The sequence below is a fragment of the Pinus tabuliformis genome, chromosome 3_2 (genome assembly GCF_031772625.1).
Source record: "Pinus tabuliformis cultivar Carrire ecotype Pingquan chromosome 3_2, CPIR1, whole genome shotgun sequence".
NCBI lineage: Eukaryota > Viridiplantae > Streptophyta > Pinopsida > Pinales > Pinaceae > Pinus > Pinus tabuliformis.
In genome coordinates this window covers 1,132,595,089-1,132,622,867 of record NC_142302.1, presented here as the reverse complement: position 1 = coordinate 1,132,622,867, position 27,779 = coordinate 1,132,595,089, and the positions used below count along the sequence as shown (strand labels likewise).

Sequence of the window (27,779 nt, the reverse complement as noted above, 5' to 3'; positions counted from 1 at the left end):
CATGGCAATGACAAGGATAACCACGTGGTAAGTTGTATTTCCCACAATCGGGGTTATATGAATTAATGAATATAATATAACTAAATGATGTTAATATAATTTAATGAATATAACTGAATCAAGTAAATGTGTAATTTAATGAATACGTACCTCTCAAAGAAATCCTTTGACCTAAAACCCAACAAAGAAAACAAATGAAACTTAATAATCTTCGAAAATTTTCATCCTTAACCCGGCAAAAAAGACACCGAACAAAGATGACGAGCGACACATAGAGATATTCATAAAAATAGCCAACCCAAAAACTTGAATAATCTCGATCCACTTATAATTCACAACACTCCAAACATTAAACCTAATCCATCAAAATTGTAAAATATACATTTCATGAATTAAAATATTAAAATTATACATTTTATAAATAAATATAAAACTACACATTCTGTTCTATAATAGAATTTATGGTAGACTAGAGTTCTCCATTTGAGAGGAAGGCGGAAGCTCACAAAAAACTACACACATCCACACCTTTCAAAATTAATTATATTACCCCATGGAGTACAGATCCTGAAACTCTTTTTTGCAAACTGGATGAAACAAGTTTGCAGAAAAAGCAGTTGCACATGATGGAAGGATTCAACATGGTCTAATTTTTGTAGAAGTCATCATATGCAGCAACCTTTCAACTAGTTTGAAACTTTGAACACACACCCTAATAATGTTATTAACAGCAAAAAAGAGAGTGCTCCCTTACAATTGGTTGAGAAGGAAAAATACGATTCTTTATTAATATATAGCAATAAGTTTAGCATTGCCATTTAGCTTAATCCCACTCAAACACACATTACAAGGCACTCAAACTCAAGTTATACTAGCATCATCACAAAAAATAAGCTGAAAGTTCCTAGAAGATGCCATCATTCACCGTCTAATCTTCCATTGGCTCATCATCGTCTATTTCTTCAATTCTCATTTTCTTTACTGCCTGGGATGCATCAGCATTAAAATAGGCAGAATTCGGAATTTCTATCAAGATATCCGATTTTGCACCAGTGTTTTGGTTAACGATTCCCCCATTCCTGTCCACGCGATAAGATAATGTCTGCTGCTCAGGCACTGCATCAATGTATACTGTACTGTTCTCATCAATCTCCCCACTGATGAGCATCCGAGATAGCTGAGTGACAACTTTTCTTTCCAACCATCATCGCAAGGGGCGAGCACCATAGACCTGCAGGTACCACGTTACCACGTTATCCATTTAGAGGTTTTAAATGAGAATCCCCAACTAGGTCTTGCATTTTACTCACTAATTTTGATCTAAATTGCCCGTAAAGCAAAAAGGCTAATAATGATCCTGCCTGCTTCACTAGTATTAACAAGTAAACAATGCATTAATTTATATTAGTCGGCAAACGCACTAAAAACATCCCTTTACTATATACTTTGAACTAAGTTGGCCGAGTACGCAGAGACAGGCAGCACCCCATTTTTAAAGTTCAAGTGTGCAGGTAAAATGTTAAAATTTAAATAACAGAACTGAAATTTATATCGATGGGATCCATACAGAAGGAAGAAAATCATGTGAAAATTGGAAAATCCGAAACTGAATGTGAAAATTGAGAAAATTGAAAATCTCAGAAAGCAACACTGTAAACTGAAGAGTTCACAGCTCTTAAAGATCAACCGTTGGCCACCACCACCAACTGGCAGCAAAAATATCAGACTAAAATTACTCCCTAGACAGGTTCATGCAAAATATATGACAGACCATTGAAAATGCAAATAAGACATAAAATCTGATCATTGGACATGAAGGATTCCAGTTAGACCCTTCATAATGAAAATTCTAAGCATCAAATCAGACAATATAATAATTTCAGATTGTTTCAAGGTGAGGTACATCAAATTTGGTCAGAGGCACCTTCCCACTACCGAACACGTTCTGTATCACCCGGGATGGGGAGACGTGTCTGGAATATGGATCAAGTCCCACGGAACACGGAGGAGCATCCCCTGGAAAGGGAAATGCAAAGACATGACTACTGGGGTCGGGAACACATCACCTGGCAAAACAGACTCTGAATAAGAAACTGAAACAAAGAGATTGTTTTACTTCCAGGATGATAGGCTTCCCGAAGAACAATATACAAAGCTGAGTCCCCACTTTTTAAAATCATGGTAGGAGGGAACATCAAGATACACATTTATAATTTTTTTATGTATGAATAATTAAAAATACCTGGAATTTATATCAATAGGATTCTTTCACTAATTATGTGAAAGTTTGTATGAAGAACATTATGTAAAAATCGAAATGAAAAGCATCGAAATTGAAAATCGGAAAATCTGAAACTGAAAGCGAAAATTGAGAGAATTGAAAATCTGAGAAAATGAAATTGTAAACTGAAAAGTCCTGCTCTTTTAATATTCACTGTTGGCCACCACCACGACCAAAACTCTGCAAAACATCAAACTCCTAGAATAACTTTCCACACAGGTTTATATGAGAGGGCATGGAAAATAGAAATCAGACCTTGAATAAAATCATAGTACATGAAGGACACCGAGCAAACATTACGAATGAAAAATACCAGGCATCAGAATAGAACATATAAATCGCAATTCTAGATTGTTTCGAAGGAAGGTAAGTCGAATTTAGTCAGGGAACCCTCCCACAACATCTCCTACGATATGGAGACATGTTTCCAAGGAGTGGGTCATGTCCCCTGCAATAGGGAAAGGGAGAAGCGAATCGTGAAGGAGATGCAGCGTCAAGTTTATTAAAGGGAGAAGCGAATCGTGAAGGAGATGCAGCGTCAAGTTTATTAGGGTCGGGGGCACATTCCCTGGCAAGTTAGACTGAATAAAAAAGAAACATAGTGATTACTTACAGGATCATAGGCTTCCTGAAGAACAAGATCCAGAGCGGCATCCGTAACCCCTAAAGCAACACCTCTCTCTGCAAGACGAATTGCAACATCTTTCATCTGTAGTCTAGAAACTTTCTTGAGCTCATCATGAGAAAGAGGATCAAATACAACTATCTCATCAAGTCTATTCAATAACTCTGGCCTGAAATGTCTTCTAACCTGCAACAATATTCGAAGGCATGTCAAAGCACCGCAGCCAACTTCGTGATAAAATTATATGAAAAAGATGCATACACAGAGTCCAGGAATGCGTGCGCATACTTCTTGCATGACGTTCTCTCTTGCGGTTTTTATTGTTGTGTGGCCAGACAATGCAGCAAGCAAGTGCTCTGCTCCAAGGTTGGATGTCATGATAATGACTGTGTTTGAGAAACTAACAGTGCGACCTTGTCCATCCGTAAGTCTACCATCATCAAGCATTTGAAGCAAAGTGTTGAAGACTGAAGTGTGTGCTTTCTCAACTTCATCAAAAAGAACAACACTATAGGGTCTTCTCCTTACTGCTTCTGTCAGTTGCCCCCCCTCTTCATAGCCAACATAACTGCCATCACAACATCAAACCATTTTAGTACGTTACAACAACAAATCGAGCAAAAATATAAATACAACTATACAAAAAAAGGCGTCCTGCTGCCAACCAATTGAGTGTCTGGCTATCAACCAATCTCAATTAGAAACATCTAGCTGTTCACATACCCAGGAGGAGCACCTATGAGCCTTGCAACTGAATGTTGCTCCATATATTCAGAGATATCAATACGGACCAGCTGATTTTCATCATCAAACAATTGAGCTGCAAGAGCCTTTGCAAATTCCGTTTTGCCAACTCCAGTGGGCCCCAAGAATAGGAAAGATCCAGTCGGCTGTTGAGGTCTTCCAAGTCCAGCCCGCGATCTTAACACAGCTTCGGCAACCGCTTAAACCGCCTCATCTTGTCCAACAACTCTCTCATGAAACCTGTCTGCCAGACCTATCAGTCGCTCCTTTTCATTCTGACCAAGTCTTGTAACAGGGATACCAGTCCAGCGACTCACAACCTGCATTCATCACATAGTTATATATCATGAACATCAGACACTATAGCTCTCATTGGGTTGTCAACATAAATTCTGTCAATCATATTCAATGGTTGGTATGTATAGATACTTCGTTCAACGTACCTCTGCAATCTGATCAGGTCCCACACTCTCTGTTAACATGAGATTTTTTCCCATGGCTTCTTTTCTAGAAATTACAGTCTTTGTTTCTTTAAGGGCCCTGTATAGTTTTGCAGCTTGTGCCATAGCCTTCCTACGTGACTGAAGCAAGAATGCCAGAAATTGCAGATTGCTTTCTCCCCAGCAATCTGCGGTTTCTCACATTCTTGCTTCAGTCCCCGGATTTCATCTACTCTCTCTTTTTCTTTTTGGTATTTCATTTTCATCGGTTGAAACTTATCTCTCAAATCATCACGCTCCTTGTGAACCTATAAGAATCAGAAAAGAAAAGAAAATGAGTTATTTAAAGGTTATGATACTAACGGTTCTTACCGACCAACAATTTTCACTATGTCAAACAACAGTGAACACCCCCCCACATACAAAGAATTTTCAATAGACATCTTTACAGCAGAGAATCCCCATCATAATAAAAATGCCTACAGACTGATCACTGATCAGAAAGACAGCCAAGAATATGCAATAAGGTTATCTCAAGTACAAACCTCAGCCAAACGAGCTTTACTGGCTTTATCTTTCTCCTTTTCAAGGGCAAACAATATATATTTGTGTGCTTGCAAAAGAGCTTACCGTGGTACATCCCCTCGAACAATTCTTTGTGCCAGCCGTTCCACCACAGCAGTCTTTCCAACACCAGGCTCTCCAGTGAGCACAGGATTGTTCTTGGTCCTCCGAGACAAAATTATAACTACTCTCTGAATTTCTTCAAGCTTCCCAGCATCTTCAACCAAATCGAGGCCATATGTTTTCAAGGCCTGAAAATTAGTATCACCAGACGCAGTATCTACCTTTTTGCCCTCTCCTCTGAGCTTCTTCACTTCAGATGTCACGCTCTCTATCCTCACACCTGCCTCTGTAAAGCAATCTGAAACCTGGGAGTTTTTTAGCACTCCAAGAATAAGATGATCTACCGCGAAATGAGTGTCCCCCTTGCTCTTTTGTAAATACCCAGCACGGTTGATGCTAGAACCCTAGAACGCTAGAACCCTAGAACCCATGGTTGATATTAAAACTTAAAAGCTAGAACCCTAGAACCCGTGTTTTCATACATTTGGAGGAATGGCATATAGCGTGATCAAAATCCGAAATCGCACTTCCTAAGTTCAACAAATTATAAATATTACAAATAAGCAAGAAACAAAAACATATGGAAGACTTCCTCAGGATTCATATCAGATTGCGCCCTTAAACCCCAAATTACGTTTTCCACCAGAAAACCTCCAAAACAAATAAAAACTTTCAAAAAACCTGTTGCACCGCAGATATTTTAGCTTGGTTCTTTAGCTTCACTATGTGAAATCATTTAAATAATAATAATAAGTTTTTACCTATATATAAAATAAACAACTATATATATATTTTAATTTAATTATTAAATATAATTTAATTTTATTTTATGTTATATTTTATTTAAAAACATGTAACTTTTTAAAATTATATTATATATAAATGTGTGACAATTATTTTAAATTTAAGAATTTAGGTTTATGTAATTTAAATAAGTTTTTAAAACATATTTTCCCTAATAATTACATTAAAAATTATTTGTCTACTTAGAATCATTAATGCGGCTTATTGTAACAAGAAGATAATGAGAATACTTTTAAAAAAAATTTATTCAAGATAGAAATAAAATATTTAAAATATTCCATTAATTTTTTATTTTTTATTTTCAGTTTTTATTTATGATAGAAATAAAATATTAAAATATTTAATTTATTTATTTTTTAAGTTTTGCTCACGGTAGAATTAAAATATTAAAGAATTTTAATTAAATAGACCATATTAGTTTTAGTGTACGTTCTTCATTATTATTTTAATTTTTTTTAAATTGTTTTATCAAAATCAAAAATCTATTATAATAATGAATGAGTGTTTAATAATACATATATTTTTAATTTCTATTGATATATTACAAAATTACCAAGGTCATGACTTGTTCTCTGTTTTTTTGCTTACTCCTTGGAAACTAGACTAAAGATAGAATAATTGTTTATCAAATTGTTGTAGCGACTACAACAACCCCCCAAATTTTTGACATTCTAAAAATTTGGATCCTCATATCTTGAAATCCTCATAAGGTGCATTCCAATGGTTATCCTAAGCCTATATGTCCTTAAGATTCTCCTAAGTCTTCATATTCGTCTAAAATTGCCCAAAAGACCTTATTGCAAATTCTAGCGCTTAGTCACATCATAAATGAAGATTAGATTTGTAATAATTGCATTATGTCGCAAACTAAATTTGTGTCATCGCAATCTCATGTGCAAAAATGTGATTGAGTGAGTCCTCTCGCAAAAAACCTTGCGATGTTGTAAACTATTTTCTCGAAGATGTGCCTAGCAACTCAATCTGCAATAACTGGATTTTACTGTACCAACTTACCTTTAATCATTGATTTTTCCACAATAACCTTGACTTGCCCACGCGTGTGTTTGATATTATACAAAGGGGTTCCTCCCCCCAACTCATTATTCTCTGGTTGTTTGCTCTAACACGCAAGTACTCAGCACAAAGAGGCTCCTCATATTGTGGTCTACCTCTAGAGTCTACGATAGCGACCAAAGTTGGGACCCAGGTTAGTATCACACTTTTCTCATGTAATCTGTGATTGCATATTTTTCATATTTTTTGTTTGAGTTACCTTTTCGTTCCGCCTTCCCGATACTATGTCTCCCTCGGGCCTCTAATAATGTATAAATACCATTAGCCTCTACACCTAGTGTAGCACCACAAACCATCTCGCTCTCCCACAATGGCGGGAACTCCCTCAACTTACCCTGCAAACCTTTTTGGTGTAACACCCTCCTCCCACATCTACACAAGTAACCGACCAACCAGAGTAAACATGTGATGAGAAGTTACTATGATATGATTTGACTCCTATGTGTCAGATAAGGAAGTGGAATCGACAGAAACACACCATACAGGCCTTCCACATCAGTGACAGAACTCCTAGGAGCCATCCCAACCACTCAGGTAACCAACCCTTGGGTCCCACTGATTTTTATACCATTAAACTCCCAGACGCTCCCTTGATATGGACAAGCATGGTATGCATGTGTCTGGGGACTTTTCTCCTTAGACCTGTGCCTGCGACTCCAAGATTTGTGCCACTTTTTCAGGCCGAGACCCAGGTCACTGCCCAAAACTCAATGACAAGCTCAGAAATGAATTATCACAACGAAACAATGATAAATTTGCAAAAACATTGACTAATACTATATTGGCCCCCTACTAGCCATGACAGGCATTTCGTCAAACATATCACAAATATGAAAGCTACAGGTCTTAACAACAGAACTGAGCATAGGAGTGTCATACTTATCTGAGATTCGTTATAAGGCATTTTTTCCTTATCACGTTAGGTGCATTAGCATCTATTAGGCCATAGATACATTGTTCATTCAATTACAAGTAAAAACATGATGAGACCCATACATAGTCGCAATCATAATACATGTTCATAACTAGCATAATAACAACAGAAATACCAAAGAAACAACAACCATATAACCCACATATAAACCAATATAATACTCATGAATTAACAAGGAGAAATAACCTCATATTAATGATGCAAAATCCAATCCTGTATGGGACTACCACGTTCCACCCGAGCGTAGATTAGCTGAGCCAAGTCTCTCTTCAGCCAATCACCCTAGTGCCATATTCAAGCATGAATGTGGGATCTCATAAAACGCATCAATCAAAACCATCTAGGGCTTCCAGAGGCCAAACCACCTCAACCCTTGATCAATGATTCCACCTCACGGTCGAACATCACTAGCCATCACCAGATTGGTCTCTACCCAAGCTGTCTAAGGCTCTAGAGCATTTGTTCCAACCAAGCTTCCAGGACTAGTAACTCTACCAACGGGTGTCACCAAGCTCCAAAGCGTTTGTCCAACCAAGGCTCCACGACAAGTAACTCAACCCACAGCTTCTATCAGGATCCAAAGCGTTTTTCCAGCCAAGGCTCCAGGACTAGTAACTCAACCCACCAAGGGCTCTAGAGTGTTTATCCAACCAAGGCTCCAAAACTAATACCTCAACCCAAGTTGTTACAGGGCTTTTAGAGTGTTTTTCCAACCAAGGCTCTAGGATTAATAACTCAACCCAAGTTGTTATAGGGCTTCCTGAGCATTTTTCCAACCAAGGTTCCAGGAAATAATAACTCAACCCACAACAAGAGAAATATGAGAGCAAACCAGAAAACAAAAATAAAACCCACAACACCACGACTATCCAGAAAATGGAAAGGCTAGGCAAAACCATTGTCAATCCGGGAAATCCTCCATGCCAATGACAGATCATAACCAAGAAACCACATGCATGTGCCATGCATGAAAAAGCTAACAAGGAATCATACATGTAACTTGATAACTGCAAGCAAAACCCACTGTAGTTGTTGATATCGATGTCCTCATGCGTTTTTTTGCTTTTCCTTTGCCTTCTTGCTCCAAATTCCAAGTATGCCATACTCTTCCAAGAGTGCTTCAAGAAAAATCTAAGTGTCCAAGAGTATGAGAGAGAGATAAAGAATAGAAGAGAGCTCCACCAAAACCTGTCAAGAACTTCCAACTTATCCTCAGAAGCCTTTTTATCAATGAGGCCTCTATTTTCTTCAATTTCCATTATTTTCCTTCAATTTCCTCCTCACATGCAACATGTGACCTTTCACCTTCTTTTTCTCCTAATTTCTTTTATTTTCATAAATAAAATGCCAATAGATGCCTCATGCCTTTCCAAAGCCTTTTCCATTTCCTTTGTCAATTTTCTTAGCCATAATAAATTAAAGTGACACCCCACTAGGATGTTTTTTCCCACCATTCAGCTTGGAATATGTGTCCCATGACCATGGTCTTATATTTTTATATTTACATGGATTTTTAACCAGGGTTGTTACAGAACCCTCCCCCTTGGGGGAACACCCTCCTCGGTGTTTGATGACACCTATAACCAACAAGACCGATGAAAACAAAACATACTGCCCATTTAGCTTTATAACATAACTCATTGCAGTATTTACAATGACCATCTGCTAAAACATGACATACCATTTATTGGAGCTTTATAACACAACTAACTACGATATTTACAATAAAAACCACATATACACACATACACATTTGCTTCACCCAAAAAAATTTCATATTGCCTATGGAGCTTTATAAATCCAACTCGATACAGTATTTACAATAATAAACACATATACACATATGCACATTTCCTCAACCAACAAATAAAAGGATATGGTGCCTGCATCCGCAACAAGGGAATCCAAAGGCTCACACATCCACCCTCAAAGTAATACCTGGATTCACCTCCTTCCCAGGAAGTCCAAAATCCACTGCAAGGTTAAATTTGTATCCAATGTCCAGCATTATAATCCTGCACCACTTGTCCTCTCAGTGAACAGTTACTGCCTCATTGTTCCAAGGCACACTCCCAATGTGCATTTGATTCCATATGGCAATGTTAATAACCAAAACAAATATATCCCTGAACTTCCCTTCTTTGCTACACAGTCCGTCGAGCAATCCAACCACCCCCTTCCGTGTAGTCACACACCTTCCAAGTTCCGTTGGCACCCCCATCTCGGGCAGTCCATCCCTCGACAAAGTTTCCTCGCATTGGAAGGTCCAAAAACCAAGGCATATCCCTGCCTTAAAACCATCATACCAATCATAGCATGCTCATGGCAATCAATGGACACTATTGGGTACCAGTGTCCCACAATGACCTTGCTCCTAAATGCTTTACTAGCATACTATTGCTTATTCCAATTCCTTTTTATGTTATTGCTAATGCTTACTGTCAATTTCGACCACTCAACAGGGCATTTCATGCTTTCCTGTACCAAGCACATAATTTCCATTAATGGCAAATAAATTGAAATAACTTCAAATCATACCTCATTGGTGGTCTGTCAAAAAGGTATACTTGAAATTTTGTTTGTTTCCTGTCACAACAAGTCAAACTAACATCTTTGACCAAATTATCATGTATAAACATATCACATTAGGTTAGATCAAAACACAACCATCATAGATCAAAATCATAAATCACATGTAACCATCATAAACCAGAATCATAGATCACATGTAATCATCATAGATCATAATCATAAATCACATGCATAATAAAACTAAAATAAAAATATTGATACTTATCCTTTAATCAATCCTTAGCTTCTACCTTTGTCCTTATTTCATATGCACATCGGATCGGTTGCCACACCCGACAAACACCCAGTGCCTTCTCCTCAACCATGTGCACATACACATAGTGTGCATCACACACATACAACCACACATGACATACAACACTATGCAATACATGCACCTACACCTGACATACCACACATACACCTACACCTAGTGTACAACACAACATAATACATACTCCTACATCCGGTGTACACCACCACACAATACATACACCTACACTTGATGTACAACACAATACATATACATACACAAAGTACAACACAATGAATACACATGTCATGATGTTGGCTTAAGGGGGCTTGGACCCAGGTTCAGAGTTAGTTGTGCTAACCAACAAAACCCTACACTACCAACCCTTTCGACAACAACCCTCGTAGCACAAGCTACAATCTCACCTGAGACAGTATTGGGGGATGCCAAAACTATGTTTTTGCATCTAAATGACTATTTCATGTGTTTCTGTTACTCCTAGGGCTTTATTCTGATCTTTGCAAACCCTAACCCTTAAAACCTGAAAATTACAGTAATTTACAATTAACAGATCAAAACTCTGTGCTCACTGTTCTAAACATTCATAACATCAAGTAATTAAACAGATCTACTGCTTTCATGCATTTATTAAGTACTTCTCAGGATAATTGCAGTAAACAAAGCGAATCATACAGTAAATTCAAAAGTAAAGTATAACGCACAAATACATAGATAATGCTTCAAAATAGCCTTTATTATGCTCAAATCTTCAATTACACACTCTTTCTACCATGTGCACATAGCTGCAGGGGCCCACCACTCAGCTGTGGACTTGCCAAGGTCTCCGCGCACACAACTGTAGGAGCCTTCCCCTTTGCCTAAGTACAGACTTCTCTTACTTAGATCATTGATCCAGGTGGATGTTGGTGGCCACCCACCAACCCATTTGGACCCCCACAACTGTCTCTTTCAGCTTTTTTCAGTTTCCTAAATTGTAGCACAGTTTACTATTTTTAGCAGTTTTTCGGGTCATGAACTTCCGGAGTCGTTTTGAGGCCCTAAACGACGTTTTTTTGGGAATCTGGGGCAACATGGGTCATAGACCGATGTTGCCTCCCAAAGTGGTAGTACTCGGATAGATCTTTCTAACGAGCTATTGTACGCGTCAAACGGAGATCGTATGCCAAAGTTACGACCCCGGGAAATTGATGTACCAATTTACCCAAACGGGGCCCACAATTTGGCGTTTCATCTTCTAGGGTTAGGTTTCGGGATGTGAAGGGTTTTTCATTGTTTCTCAACAATAAATAGGCCTTCGAGCCTCATTGTAAGACAGTTCGGAACAGTTCAGAGGCATGTAGCCGCCACATCTCTTCTCAGAGATAAGCTACCATCGCCCTAGCTGGTTTCTTTCCATTTCTGTTTGTAAACATATTTCAGTATTTTACAGTAATGAAATGAAGTATTATTTCCGCTGCATCTCTGTTTTTATGGTTATCGCATCTCTGTATTTATGGTTATCTCTGTAATCTATTGCGTTCCTGTTTAAATCCGGATCAGTGGTATCAGAGCGGTCTGCTTTTTCTCTGTTTTTCTTTGCATGTCCCCAACGAGGTCGGGATATAAGGAGTTAGGGCTTGAACTGGTCGAACCTTTGCAAGACCAGCCTCGAAAATCCCGACGGCCTCCCATGGCGGATGAGAAGAAAGACGAGGGGGCAGGAGATCCTATCAAAATCTTGCTCGAAGAAGCGCTCGAGCGGCAAAGGAACGCGATGATGGATAGCTTTGCGCAGATCCTTCAGCGGCTACCCAGAGGCGACGCATCGGCTTCCAAAAGCGACTCTGGAAACGCCACACCCTTCAAGGTACAAGTTAATTTTGAAATCCCCATCTTCGAGGGTCAAATAGACGCAGATGCCGTAGATAAATGGTTAAATCTGCTAGATGGGTATTTTTCTGTTCATGAATTTTCAAGTCGGGAAAAGATTGTTTTCGCTCTTCTCAAAGCAGCCCCCCACGTCAAGGACTGGTGGGAAACCTACTGCGAGCAGAAGGATGAAAGTACAGGCTCACTATTTTCAGCCACACCCACTTGGAATGACTTCCGAGATGCCATCAAGGAGCAGTATTACCCTGTCGGAACCTATGAGGACAAATACATCAAATGGACCACACTGCGGCAGGGACGAGACCAAGATGTGCCAGAGTTCACAAACATTTTTCATACCCTTCGCACACAGTTGGGTATCAAAGATTCTGAGCTGCATCTGGTACTCAAATACCGTGGCTGCCTACACAGATACATCCAGGAAGAGATGGGGTTCTTGAACATCCCCTCACTCGGCACAGCGTACCGATACGCTGTTAAAATCGAGCAAAAGTTCAAACAGAAGAAGCGAGACTTTGGATCTGCAAATCCGAAGCCCAAAGGACAAAGCCAAGGCGGGGTGACCCAAGACAACCCGTCGAAGCTGCAAGAAAAGAACAACACCACGAAGCCGAAGAAGGACACAGGAAAGTGGTGTGAGTTCCACAAGAGTCCCACTCATAACACAAGTGAGTGTCGGACCAAGCAGTCGCTGGTGGCCGAGTTGAAGGCTTCCGAATCAGATGCATGTTCTGATCCTGAGCCAGAACCCGACAAGGGGAATGGTAAAGGGAAGCAGATCATTGATGCGGATCCCAGTGCCACTGTTGCCACCGCCAAGATCAAGAAAAATGAGCCCGAAGATCCAGAGGAGGGGGAGCGTCTTTTCCACTCACAGATGTGGGTGAAGGGTTCACCGCTGCAATTCATTGTCGACAGTGGTAGCCAAAAGAACCTCGTTTCAGCAGAGGTCGTGAAGCGGTTGGGCCTACCGACTACACCGCACCCGCAGCCGTACAGTATCGGGTGGCTTCATGAAGGACGAGATCTGAAAGTTCGCCAGCAGTGTCGCTTGCCCTACAGCATCAAACCCTTTACAGACGAGGTATTGTGTGATGTTACACCTCTGGATGTTTGTGATGTATTATTAGGCCAGCCATACTTGTGGAGGCGACATGCTGTGTATGAGTCAAGGCCTCGTGCTGTCATTATTTCTTTGAATAATTCATTATACAGGATACCGGAGGTAGCCCCACCTACCGCCACATCTTTGATTACTACCAAGAAAGGCAGCAAGCTCATATCACAGACCAGGAAATTCATTTGTCTGGTTCACTCCCAAACTAAGGGGAAGATCGTTGCTACATCCATGACCCCTGCAAAGGGTTCCTCCACACAGCAGCAGCAGCAAAGGGATACGGTCATGAAAGAACACAGGAACAACTTCTCCTCACCCACAGGGGTACCACACAAGTTTCAGGTGGGCAACAAATTCTGGTTGCATCGACAGAGAGAACGCCTTACCAGAACCCATCAGAAGCTCAGACCACTCCGACATGGTCCTTACAGCAGTACCAAGGCTGTGGGGAACAATGCTTTGGAGCACATCATTCCTCCATTCCTTTGCCTGCACCAAGTGTTCAATATGGACCATCGTCAACCATGCTTCCCACCATTACTGGACATATCAGAGATTGCAGGACAAGTTCAGCAGATGGAGGAGCTCAACGCAATGGGGACCATTGCTTCCTAAGGGGGGAGGAATGATCCAAGTGGATGTTGGTGGCCACCCACCAACCCATTTGGACCCCCACAACTGTCTCTTTCAGCTTTTTCAGTTTCCTAAATTGTAGCACAGTTTACTATTTTTAGCAGTTTTTCGGGTCCTGAACTTCCGGAGTCGTTTTGAGGCCCTAAACGACGTTTTTTTGGGAATCTGGGGCAACATGGGTCATAGACCAATGTTGCCTCCCAAAGTGGTAGTACTCGGATAGATCTTTCTAACGAGCTATTATACGCGTCAAACGGAGATCGTATGCCAAAGTTACGACCCCGGGAAATTGATGTACCAATTTACCCAAACGGGGCCCACAATTTGGCGTTTCATCTTCTAGGGTTAGGTTTCGGGATGTGAAGGGTTTTTCATTGTTTCTCAACAATAAATAGGCCTTCGAGCCTCATTGTAAGACAGTTCGGAACAGTTCAGAGGCATGTAGCCGCCACATCTCTTCTCAGAGATAAGCTACCATCGCCCTAGCTGGTTTCTTTCCATTTCTGTTTGTAAACATATTTCAGTATTTTACAGTAATGAAATGAAGTATTATTTCCGCTGCATCTCTGTTTTTATGGTTATCGCATCTCTGTATTTATGGTTATCTCTGTAATCTATTGCGTTCCTGTTTAAATCCGGATCAATCATTCACTGCTTGATTAACTTACTTCATATGACTCTATATGACTCCTTTTTATACCATCTTCTATTACAATATCATGGTCTACGAACCATGTGCGGGTCATAAAACAAAGTAACTTCTAACAAACTAAGGGGCTTTGACCTTCCTAAAGCCCCTTTCACTCCTAATGACCTTCACGCTCCGCTCCTCAAAATGCGGAGATTTTACAATAATAACAAAATTGTTTACAAAATTGACCCAAGGGGACCCTATCCCAACAAAATTATAGTGGACGGTAACTCTTGGTAAACATATTTATTTATGTGAGGTAACAAATGTCCCAACGAACTCTTAAATTTTTGCATATGGTGTTCCAACTCTTTAATTCTCATGGGTATGCTACTTTAACATTTTCACCATGATTATTAAACTAATTTTTTTTAACTTGGATTTTTTTGTCTCCTTTTACTCAATTAATTAAATTAAGTGAATTAGCCCATTACTTATATATAGAGTTTTAATTTTTAAATATACATATCACACACACCCACACCCACACCCACACATATACATTTTAATAGATCGAATATATAGTTGAAATTGAGGTTGAAGTTTGCATAGCCATTTTATTCAGCTTGGAATTTAAGTTCAACTTTTTTAGCAGGTTAAAATTGCGTTTAGAGATCGATATACAACTAGTGATGATATAATATGTGCTGATGATCCAATATAGTTGGATATGGCACCCATCTTGCCATAATGTTAAATTAGGAACTACGCTGAGAGAAGTTGCACTGATAGGATTTGAATCCAAGTTTAAATTATGTACATTATCCATTAGAATTAAATCCAGTTGGAAGACAAGAGATGAATCAAGCCAAATCATGGTCATGTGGCTTTTCTATCTTTCATTTTTCCCCTATCCACACTATTTTCCCCTTCTTTTCCCACCCCTTTCTCTTCCTTTGTACATTTCACCCCACCATGTCTTGAAAAAGACTCAGATATTTTAGAGGTGCAAGGGGTCATGGAGATCCTAGAAGTTCTCAAGCTTGTTTTATAGGTCACACCTAAGCCAAATGATACCAACTATAGACTTCTCTAGAAGTGAAACATGAAATTCAAGATACAAAGAAAGAGGTCATTGATGATATAGAGAACCTCTCTATTTCATGTATCATCACAACAATCTCGGACAGAGTGCCTAACATGGGAAATAATTGTGCTCACGAAAACCAAAACCTGCACATCATTCACTTATATTGGCTCATTAGGTAACCCTTGGGAAAGATATTGTTTGAATGTAATGAGAGCAGGAACTAGCTACTCCTTAGCATGGAAGAGCTACAATTTCTCTACCAGGACATGGATGAAAGGATGGCGCACATGGATAATGCAATATTCTAATGTAGGGAGTTACCTCCCTTGTGCAATCCTAAGCATTCATCACCTATGGATAAACCTTAGTGCTACTTCGAGTACAACTAAATCTCATAGAAAAGTTTTAATTTTTGTTATATTAGCCATATATTTCTATAGGTTTTAGTTACTTTCTTCATGATTGATAAGCCTCATTTTTTTATACATGTCATTTACTATGTTAAGGTTGATCTGTTAGTTTTGAGACTTCTGAATCAAATTCTATGGTTCTTCCTTTCATTTGGTTTTATCGAGAATTTGAGTTGTCGTTAGCAATATAAAAGCTTCTCTTGCTAATATATAGTGTATGAATTTACCAAAAAAAAATACATGAGTGTTTGGTATTGTAGATGGGCGAAGAATATATATATATATATATATATATATATATATATATATATAGAGAGAGAGAGAGAGAGAGAGAGAGAGAGAGGGTCCTCTCTACCCTTCATCTTCTCCTCCTCTCCTTCTTCTCCTTCCTCTTCTTCTCCCTCTTCTTCTCCCTCTCTATCTTCTCCTTTTTCTCTTCCTCTTCCCCACTCATCTTTTTCTACCTCTACCTCTCCACTTTTCATTTTCCTCTTTCTCTTATCCCTTACCCCCTCTCTTTTCCCTCTTTTTTTCTTATGTCTCTCCCTCATCTTCTCTCCCCTTGTTAGCATGTTCCAATCCTATTTTTTCTTTCCCTATTCTTTTTCTTCCAATCATATTTTTCCTACACTCCCACTCTTTCTCTTATCCCCACCCCCCCTCCCTTTCTTCCTTTTTCTTTTATCCTATATTCTCTTTCCCTTCTTCCTCATTTTTTCCCTAGTCCTCCTTATTGTTTTTTCTTTTCACTCACACCTACCCAAAAGAACCACTCCCTTCTTTTTATTCTTCTTCTTCCTCCTCACCCTCTTCCTTTCTCTCCCTTTCCTACTTTTCCTCCACTAAAATTATGGTCTAAGGAGTGTTGTTTTATGTGGTGGATTAAGGTTTCATCTTAAAATCATTGAAACTCCCTAGGTATGCTTGTAGACATTTATTTTGTTTTCGTACTACTCCATAACCAATTTAAAAAGTGTTGGAACCAAGATCACTACTGAGAGGGGAGGGAGGGGGTGTGAATCAGTAGTGATAACAATTACACAAATTTACCATTCTTTCTCCAATATATTAATCCATTCATTTCTTAACATGTAAGCATTAGATATGAAACATACAACTTCAATTGTATCAACACATGAGAGTCATAATCATACTACTAACATGCATAATGAAACATATAGTAGGAAAGATAAATAAGCTTGTCCATTATCCTTGTATGCTTACATCTACTAACATGTACACATATGTGTATGTATATATACTAATACTGCATCATGAGCAAAATCATCATGTGGAATATATAAGTATGTAAAGGATGGTTATCGTATTAGTATGAGATTGTTTTCAATGCTTTAGGACGCTGCATGCATTTATGTGATAATTTAGTCTCTTGATTAATCTAAATGCCATGATTGTTTGTAATGTTAATTAATGGAGTGCTTGGGGATTCGAGGAGATAATTCCTTAAGATTAATCTACAGGGTTGTATACTAAAATATATACAATGGCTAGGAATAATATGTGGGTTGAATGCCCAAAACTTTGATGTTATATATATATATATATATATATATATATATATATATATATATATATATATATATATATATATATATATATATATATATATATATATATATATATATATATATCTAGGGACGCTAACCTGTAGTAAGGGTGCAATTTGATATATGTGTAGATGTATACATGTATGCCAGGTGTGGTAAAGTAAAATTATAAGTGCAGACACGAACGAATTCCTCTAGCCCGATAATGGGTCTAGCCACAACAGACATTCCATGGAAGATTTTCGTAGGTTAGAATCAATCAAGAGGGCCTACCTCTTGGTCACTTATCCTGCTTGATGATGTCCTCGCTTGCTCACTCCAACAATCTCTCGCTTCCTTCTTCAAACTCCTGAAACAAGTAAACAACAACAACGCACAAACATAATAATAGACAAATTGCAATTCAACCTACTTAACAAGTTAAGAAACATTAAGACATAAATATGTAATATTACAAAACATGTAGGAAATCAATCGAGAGTTGCATATATTAATATCAAAGAGAGATTACAACCATTCGTCTTGATGTTGTATTCTTCCTCTGACAAGACCAGGTTCCCACAAACTTCTGCTAGCATTCCACGATGGCTTCAAACAACAATAGTTTTAAAGCTCTTCCCTTTAGGCTTCACTCCAAACCAAACACACTTCTTTCTCACACAACTAGATGTCTACAACTAGTAATAGCTTGATTTTCTAATCCAAAATAGTATACTCACACTCAGCGAAAACTATCAAATCTGACTATAACATTCACACACTAGTTTTTGCTTGGGAAGAAGGGAGGTTTATATAGGAAATATGAATGGGAGATGGATCCTCTTATCATGGGAGAATGACTTATCCCTTGAGGTAGTTCCATCAATATAGGAGAAAGGAACCAAAATAGAAGGGAGTCTCTCGGTCAACTTCCTAGATAATGAGTTGAAGTTGACAAAAAATGACTGTGTTGAAGGAGTTCCATAATGAATCCCACATCATCGACGCGAGACAAGAGGATGCAAAATGATTTTGGATGATACAGAGAATCAGAGGTAAGTGTAATTGCAGAAGGACAACTCTTGAACATATCGGCAACACAACTGGAAGTTTGGCAGATTTTCGATCAATAGGATCAAAGGTCATGATGATGTGGCAGAGATCAAATGGAAGACAAAAATGAACAGCCCAAACCCAGGAAGGTCAATGATGAAAAGGAGGATGTCCCAACCCGACACGAAGAAAAGAGTGTCATGTTCAAGAGTGAGCTGCCGACACGATTGATAGATTTCCAAATCTCCCCCCCCTGGCCCCCATTTCTAGCGAGTACCCCAATTATTTTTTAATCACAAGCTTGAAGGGAATATCATATGCTTGCATTGTAAGTTCATCCTTCTGATGAATCCAACCTAGTAAGTTTAACGATCCCTAGGAAGGAGAAGCTCATGTTTGTTATGGTGACGAATCCGATGTCGTTTAATAGTTTAACGAGTCCGACAAAGGTGTAACTCGATATCTTTTTCATGTTTAGAGAGTCTGAAAAAGACATGTAAAAGAAAACTCCACACAATCCCTTTTCGTACATTTGTGTCTCTCAAGCCCGAAAAGGTAGAAAACAATACTTGAGAGAACTGGTTGACCATTTCAGTCGAGTACCTTTTTCATAAATAGTTCCTCCCAGCCCGAAAAAGGGGTAAACTTATATTGGTTGCACGACATTTCGCATCCATTAATGATTTTGAAATGACAAGGGCTCGACCATGTTTTCGCTTTTAAAGGGTCAGAAAGAGCTGAAAGCGGACCCCCCATTTTTATTCTCTTTAACGAGTCAAAAAGGGAAAAAAATACTCGGCAATTTTTCATATGAGTTTAACGAGTCGAGAAAAGAGCTGAAATGTGACTCATCCTCATCGTTGAACATCCATGACTTGTTGTTGCCCAAGTAAGGCAAAGCGTATTATTGAGTCCTTGAGGTAAAATAGGTCAAAAATATTTACAAAACCTGATATTTTCATGAAAAAATGAATAAAAAGGGGAAAAGTAAATATATTTTTACCATTTACCATTTTACCTTTGCAGTAAAGACTTTTAACCCTCTTTTGCCCTAGTTGTTCTGGAGCAGATTGCAGGATACCTGAGAGGTCAATGGACAAGCCGTCAGTTCCAAGTAACAACCGAAGCCCTGAGCTCCATTTTCATGCCATTCATTTATGTTTTTACCATTTTTTTGGATTTTTAGGGAGGTTTTTTGAGAAAAAATTTCACCCTTGGTCAACGCAATTTCTGGGCACAGGATCGCGCCAACCGAGGGTGATTTTCACAACCATCCGCGCTGATTGGTGTAACCGTTTTTAAAAAGGCGCACCGGCGCCATGGATAGGGAAAAATAAATATTCCTAAAAAATTGACCGTTTAAACTTGAATTTTATATGCCAATGATGATTATTGACTTAAATTAATGGCTTTTGTAGGAGGGAAATCGCCGAAAATGGTGGATTGGAAGGAAAGAGAACATGAAGATGTTGACACCCAGGCACTAAATGATCCAAATTGCCTGGAGGCTTTGAGGGCTTGCAGGCTTCTCAAATTCTTCCTTACACCAGGGATGCGGGATGAACCCGAGTTGCTTCGATACTTGATAAGCCTTTGGGACATTAATCGCGAGATTTTTGTCATTGGGGAATAGGAGCTGGAGTTGACAACTTCAGATATCTACTTCATCATTGGATTGTCTCGCAAAGGTGAGCCAGTGAACTTGTATGGGTCACGTCCGGTCAGGGCAAGCATATCTTCCCTGCTTGCCGAACACTGCCTTGAGGCCTTGAAATCCAAGAGTGGGAAGATAGAGATTTCCAGTGTGCAAGATTTGACACTGAGGGTGCTTCTGTTGACTATCAACAGAGTGGCGGGGTCCCAGGCGGAACATGAGACTAAAAATTTGAAGTTCCTTTATGCTATTGACTGCACATCTCCTACGATCTTCAACTAGGTAGAGGCCATGAAGATGAACATCAAGCGCTAGTTGTCCAAGGCCAAGGCGGGGAATTTGAAGCAATTTGGCTTCGAATTAGTACTTGTGACCTTTTTCTTGGAACGAGTGCCACTGTTCCAATATCAGTTGACTGAGGTTTATCCTCCTGCGCCATGCGATCCGCAGATGGCCCGCTAGAGTCATTTGATACCTAGGATCACTGGGGGTCAGCATATGTCATACCGACTTGCATTCTTCTCATGGCTACGAAAACAGAAGATTGTCGTGGAGGATTGGATGTACAACGACATTGATTTCTGTGGAGATCCAGACATGCCCTTAACGGATGGAGAGGACTTCAATTACGAACGTAAAAAATCAAAATTTTGAGATTTTAAGATTTTTTAATTAATTTTGGTATATGCATGCTTACAACATTTCTCTTGTTTATGCAGATGTCGGGCCAAAGCGGCCAACTGAGATGTCCCTGATAGCGAGGTGCGTCCCTTGTCCTATTGATGTTGTTGCTCCTTATCGGGAAGGGAGCGACAATGAGGAGGAGATCGTGAGGATCCTCGAGGGCTTAACTCATGGTATCCTGGAGTATGCTCAGATAGGAGACATGCCTCGTCCGTACCAGAGGCATACAGTGGGAGTCTCAGATTGGATCTGCTGACTGCTGAGTCATGTTGCACGAGCTGTCTCATGCTACCATGACCATGCTGAGTAGTTCCTAGGTCCAGTACTTACATATTTTTTGAGGTCTACATGCCACAGATGTACGAGGCCTGCGAGCCGCTGATGTTATTACAGGCACACATATTATTTTTTTGGGTTCTAATGTATCAAACATTCTCACATACACACACACACACATATATATATATGTTGTATTTTCCTATCTATTATGGTACAAATGGTTTGTCTTATCTTTTACATGTTTCATAAATGTCTATCCAACACGTAATTAGCTAATGCATTTGTCAATGTATTCATGCATCTAGGAATATGATGATATGTAATATAATCAAAATGTCTTTCCAATAGACGGATACGGAGATACATTCGTAATATTTGAGGGTTCCTGACAGAATATTGCCTGTTGAGTTGAAGGATGACAAGCTGTGAATCCAGGTTGACAACCAATTCCCTGATGCCCAGAGTGATGGCTTCTAACAACAGTTCGATGACCGCATTGTATTCAACAATGTTGTTGGTTGTACGACCCAGGCAGATACCTTGAAGGTCAATCAACTCACCGTTAGGGTCATAGATAGCCCATGCTGCGGATGATAGGTTCTGGGTACTACGGCAAGCACCATCGGCGAAACCAATGTGAGGAGTTGTAGACATCTGCAAGGTAAGAAAAGCATAGTAAAGAGGAAAGTTGTTTGAAGACTATCAGACAAAACCGCGTTGTACAAAAATGAATCACATATTAATGTACATAAGTAACCATGCAAGATTACCTAAGCATAGTACTTTTTGAGGTAGGAGTCCATGTTGGAACTCGGGTAATCAATCAACACAGATGAACACTAGAGTTTTACCATTGCCATGATGAGTAAGCATCGACTCAGCCAAATAATAGAGTAGAACTCGTATAAGGCTTTTCCCCCATGCTCCCTGGGCAAGGATGGGTTATGAGTCAGAGGACAATTGGTGAAAACCCGAGGAGGGTGAAAAATCTCGAGTCCATGAAGGGATAGAGGTGCCATCAACTGAAAGATCTCAGTTATGTCAAGATAAACTGATACATAAACACACAATAGAGAAGAGGACTCTTTGAGAGCGGTAGACATGACCGCTAGGTGAGGCAAGAATGAGGAGCAATGATGAGTATCGATCCATGGTGGTTCCTCGAGAGACATGATTTCCATGAAACCTTCATCAGCGAGGAAGGTCTCGGCTAAGGGATTAGATGATTCTAAAGTGCCAAGCCAGGGGGATTGAGAATACATATCGAGAGAGGTCTTCGAAATATAGGAATTAGAGGATGCAGAGGTCGAAGCCAAAACAATTTCCATGTAATTGACTTCGGCGGGACTAAGCGGCATAACCTCACCCCAAGTATCAACAAGATCTAGTGCAGGTATGACCCAGGGATCAGCCTTGACTGAGATCATGTTGACAAAGGCAACATGAGGAGGTAGAAGTGGAAAAATTCCCATTAAGGTAGAATATTTGAAGAGACCCGCCCCCACACTCTCATAGGGAGCACCAGAGTGCTTGACGTACAGAACATTGCCATCTGAGGAGGAAGAGGCAAATAAAGACAACTGATCAAAAGTGACAATCTTCCCTTGATGGGGAAAATGGATTACGCGAAACAAAGAGGAGGCCACGACATGCATGGCATGAGTCCAACTTCGGCCGAGTAGAATATTATAATTGAGATTGGTGTCAACAATCTCTACTTCAACTTGCACTGTCTTGCCTTCCAGGGTGATGGCAAGGTTAGGTAAGACACCGAAGGGTCACAAATCGCACCCATCGAAAGCTTCCAAAGTGTTCAGAGACTGGTTCAATGCAGGGGAACCAATAGCCTTCCAACATGCAGTTGACATGATGCAGGTGGAAGCACCTTCATCGATGACAGTGCGGTGGATGGTCTTCTCATTAATGATTACCCGAATAAGAAAGGTAATCTGATGAGGGAGTTGTGGAACATGATTCTCCAGATCGAAACATATCAAATTAGAATCGAGGGGATCGATGCCCCCGATAGCTGACAGCAAATATTTTTGTTGTGATGGGCAGCTTTGGAGTACCTCGAGAGCCGACATGGCTGACGGGACCTGAGACAAATCCTCAACAATATTGTAGTGTTGAGTGGCTCAGGCATTGGGATTATACGAGGATTTCTGCATCACACCTCGAGAGGGTGGCTGCGTCGCGGAATCAGGGTTAGGGCGCTCAATTTGCATAGGGCTAGAACTCGGGATAGAAGAAGAAGAAGGTGTGGTTTTTTTTTCTTTCCCAGCTGTCGGAGCTAGAGTTTGATAATATTTTGATCGAGTGGCCACATTAATAGGCGTGCACATCATGAACACTTGAGATCCAAAGGAAGTAGATCGGGGTTGGTCTACCATTTGGTTCTGCTGAGACAAAAATGGTTCTTTAAGGACAACAGGGGTCCCTTTGAGAAGGCGACTAACTTCAGATCCTCAAGGAAAATCCTTAGTGTAGTGATCCTCCTGGCAAATGAGGCAAGGATGCTTTGGTTTCTGTTGCGACGATTCGCCAACAGACGATTTGGGAGGACCTTGTCTCGGGGCATCAGCTTTAGCATTGCCTTTGTCTTTCTTCTTTCCTTTCGAGGATTTGTCCACTGCAGTAGACTAGACAACGTTGACCTCTGAGGTTTTACCAGGGCCAAATGGATTCTGAGGTGAACTATTAGGAGCAGCATTCGAGGCCGACTTCTGTTTGGAAGAAGTTTTAGCACGGGTCTGGGATATTGAACCAATAACTCCATCGACAGGAGGAACAACTGGTGACTTTGATGTTGTGGGATCAGATGATGGTCGGGAGCCTTAGGTAATAATTCGTATAAAGTGCTAGACTGAGAGTAAACCAGATCCAAGTACTGGGCACAAGCGATGGATTTTTCTTCACTGACGCATCCACCCATATCTATATTGCAATTGGGGCTATGAATGATTTAGTAAACAATTCAGTGAGCAACTAATCAACTATCTTGAATTTGATCCGGCGACGTCTACGTCTCCATTCACGCTTATGATCAGAGATGTGCGTTGCAGTGTCTTTCTTAAGCGATGTGAGCAAATAGGTGCCAGTTTCATAGCGAACTGACAACTAAAACTGTGTGAGGAAAGCCATGGTTAATGAATTAAAGTCATGGAAAGTACTCCGAGGTAACTCGATGTACAATTTTGTGCGGCACCCGTGAATGTTCGTTGGATAAGACAAAGACGAATGGAATCGTCCACGTACAAGTTCAACAAGCACCAGAGGTGATATGTCATCACATGGGCCTGAGGATCTTCTTTAGCATTTCCATCGAACTTTGGGCAATCAGTTGGTACCTTGGACAACACCGGAGGCTAGTACGATAAATGAAGGACCAGATCATTTGTAAGATGTGATACATTTGGCAACTCGAGTGTAGCCAAGAAAGGAAATTGAGTGTTAAAAGGCATGGGAGGTCGATAGGCGGGCCCATAAGGAGGAGACCATCCCTGCTCGTAAGGATTTTGGCCCTACAGTGGAGGATTTTGGCCATATGGCATCTGAGGCTGCCCCCATTGCGGATTACCTTGGCTAGGAGGATTATGAGCTTGAATACCTTGAAACTGTCTAGGCACAATACGCTGACAGGCAGCATATGGGTTAAAAGGTTGTTGAGCCTGTTGACCTTGGACATATGGATAAGGGACCTATTGTCCTGGAACATAGGGCTATTGAACCTGTTGTCCCTGAACAAGAGAGTTCTGGACCTGCAGTCCTTGGGCACAAGGTTGGTATGCTTATTTCCCTTGGATGTAGGGGTTTTGTAACTGGTGCCCTTGGCAGGCAGGATTCTGAATTTGTTGACCTAGGACAAGAGGGTTTTGGGCCTGCTGCTGTAGGACTTGACCTTGAACCTACCCTTGCAAGGGTTGACCTTATTGGTATGTATACAAGGGTTTCTGTTGCCCTGGTTGGTTTCGTTGTTGCAAGGGCTGACCTTGCGGTTGCAAAATTTGTCCCTGGGTTTGTAGAGGTTGGCCCCGTGAGGGTATGGGTTGAGAGGTGTGTAGAGCATATTGCATCTGCTATTGCATGGCTTGTTGCAACTACTGCAAGGATTGGCCTTGCGGTTGTTGCAGGAGACCTTATTGGGGGATAAATTTCCCTTGGTGTTGCGCGGAGAGCCCTTGTTACAACTAAGGTTTCCCTTGTGGTAACAAAGGCTGCCCTGGTTACTGTAAAGGTTGTTCTTGCTGTTGCAAGGGTACTTGAACAATGCCCGAGAAATTACTGAACAGAATCTGGCCATAGCCAAGCTGGATGTACTGACCAGATTGGAGGGTGTAAGGTTGATTAACCAATCCTTGAGAACCATATGGAATGTAAGGAATTTGAATTTGGACCTAAGCCCCATAGGGCTACTGATACTGAACGTCGCTCGATCTAGATGGACCAACGAGATTCTGAACCTGTTGGTACTGGACATTGCTTGATCCAGTAGGATTAGCAGGGTTAAAAATAATACCAGAAGAGGGTTGGTTTATACCAATCGCATGACATTGTGAGCCGCTCACATTAGTGGCACCTGACACCATAGAGACATTCAGGTTCTGCCCCCCAGGTGGTGGCACAATCTGGCCACTGACTAATGGGACATAAGAACTAACAGAGACAATCTTTGAAATTGTTGATTGCGATTGACGTGTAACTGGCATTGATGATACAAGGGTATTCGGAACGGTGGGCTGCACCGGGACTGAAGTAACAACCTGTTGGGAATTCGTGCTCATGACGAATGGACCTGATGTAGGCCTGGCGCCTGACGCCCATACAGGATTATGGTAGAGTGATGAGGCACTAGGTGTGCCTAAAACTAAGTGCCCCAGGGACACATAGTTGGGTGGAAAATTGGCAAGAATACCTTCTAAATAAGGGAAACCCTCGGGAGGGAACTGAAATTGCAATTCTTCCCCCTCAATAGTGTGTGGAGTAGAAACTTCAGACTCATCTGGAGATGTGACTAGAGCATCGCCTTCGTGTTCCATGTTTGAAACAAATGACGACCAATGACCGAACGTGTACTGGGGGATAGTTCCAAAGGAACACCCGGATCGTCGTACGCATTGTAAGGATGCTGCGGTGATATCTCAACAACATCAAATAGAGGGTTTGGAGGATAGATAACCAATCCAAGCTAACCGTCAATGGTCGGCGAGTTCACTCGAGTTCGAATGGGATTATCCAGAGATTCTGGGCCAAGATCAACAGATGACCCTCAATCGAAGGTAGGCGGAGGACGAGATGACAATGGTTGAACACTCAAAACAATAGCGTGTTCAACATTTTGGTCCTCAAGTGACTCTGATAACTCAGGAAATGGCTCCTCATACAATCTTTCAGATGGAGGAGAGGAAGAGGATTTGGGTGAACCAGATGGTTCAGCCATGATGACCTTGTCTTAGCCGATAGAATAAATAACTTCAAGGCTTTAAAATGCCCTTTTAAGGGAACTCACGATTTGGTCAAAAGACTAATGGGATGTTTTGGATCGTGGGTAATCAATTATTAAGACGCGTAAGAGACTGATGTTCTTTCATATTTTAAGAGTCGAGAAGGAAACAAAGATGACTCTATCACTTTCGATTGGAAACGAGCTCGAAAGGACAAGTGATCGAATGATCTTTTAAGTTTAATGAGTGAAAAAGATCAAATGACGGCTCTGGATGATCTAGGTAAACAGGATTACCAGGCTACCCTAAACTGCAGAATACCTCCTGGCGAACCAAGAAGTACGAGCAGGCAATCTCCCGGAATGCTGTGTTCAGCATATCATGTTCGCAAGGCGGCCGACTCGAATTCCTAAGGATAAAAAGATTGCAGCCTAGTGGGGTCTCCCGTTATATACTCGATGGTATGGGGAGCACAAGTCTGTGCTAGCGCTGTCTAATGTTGAAGCTAATGATAACTTCTAGGTTTAAAGACGTCAGAACACGTCTTTAGCCCAGACCTTCTAGATATGATCATTAATGTCAAATGCGCCTTAGGTTAATTGAATTCATTTTAGAGTTGATCTAGAGTTATGTTTCAGTTTTCAGGTCTTAGCGATGCTACTCGACAAGACCTAAAATGCATCTAAATGGGACAAGACCCTTTCAATTCGATAAAATGCCTACACCAAAGAGGGTAGAAACTACTCAATCAAATGAAAACAATCAAGCAACTAAAAATTAAATGATCTTTCACTACTTCACTTTTTCAACAAATAAACTAATGAAAAATGCATTCCAATTCCTAATTTCCTAACAAGCACTTCTCTATTAGTCCTTTCAAAGTGAAAAATTCTCTTCCTTTTTCAAATGCCGATGCAATTCTAGTCCTGAAAAAGATGCAAATTTCGTAACACAATGATGCAACAGGCTAGAATTTCATACTTTCTCATGAAAC

The 27,779-nt window shown here is 40.4% G+C and overlaps 2 pseudogenes across 1 annotated transcript; both read right to left on the bottom strand.

Moving 5' to 3' along the window:
• Positions 1-760: 760 nt before the first annotated feature.
• LOC149184685 (chaperone protein ClpB1-like) lies at positions 761-5,436 on the bottom strand (annotated as a pseudogene). Its single transcript, XR_016257305.1, has 6 exons — positions 4,636-5,436; positions 4,094-4,398; positions 3,630-3,970; positions 3,195-3,474; positions 2,895-3,092; positions 761-1,231 (listed from the first exon to the last, which is right to left on the bottom strand). The product of XR_016257305.1 is annotated as a chaperone protein ClpB1-like (transcript).
• On the bottom strand, positions 4,523-20,817 carry LOC149184684 (chaperone protein ClpB1 pseudogene; annotated as a pseudogene).
• Positions 20,818-27,779: the final 6,962 nt, after the last annotated feature.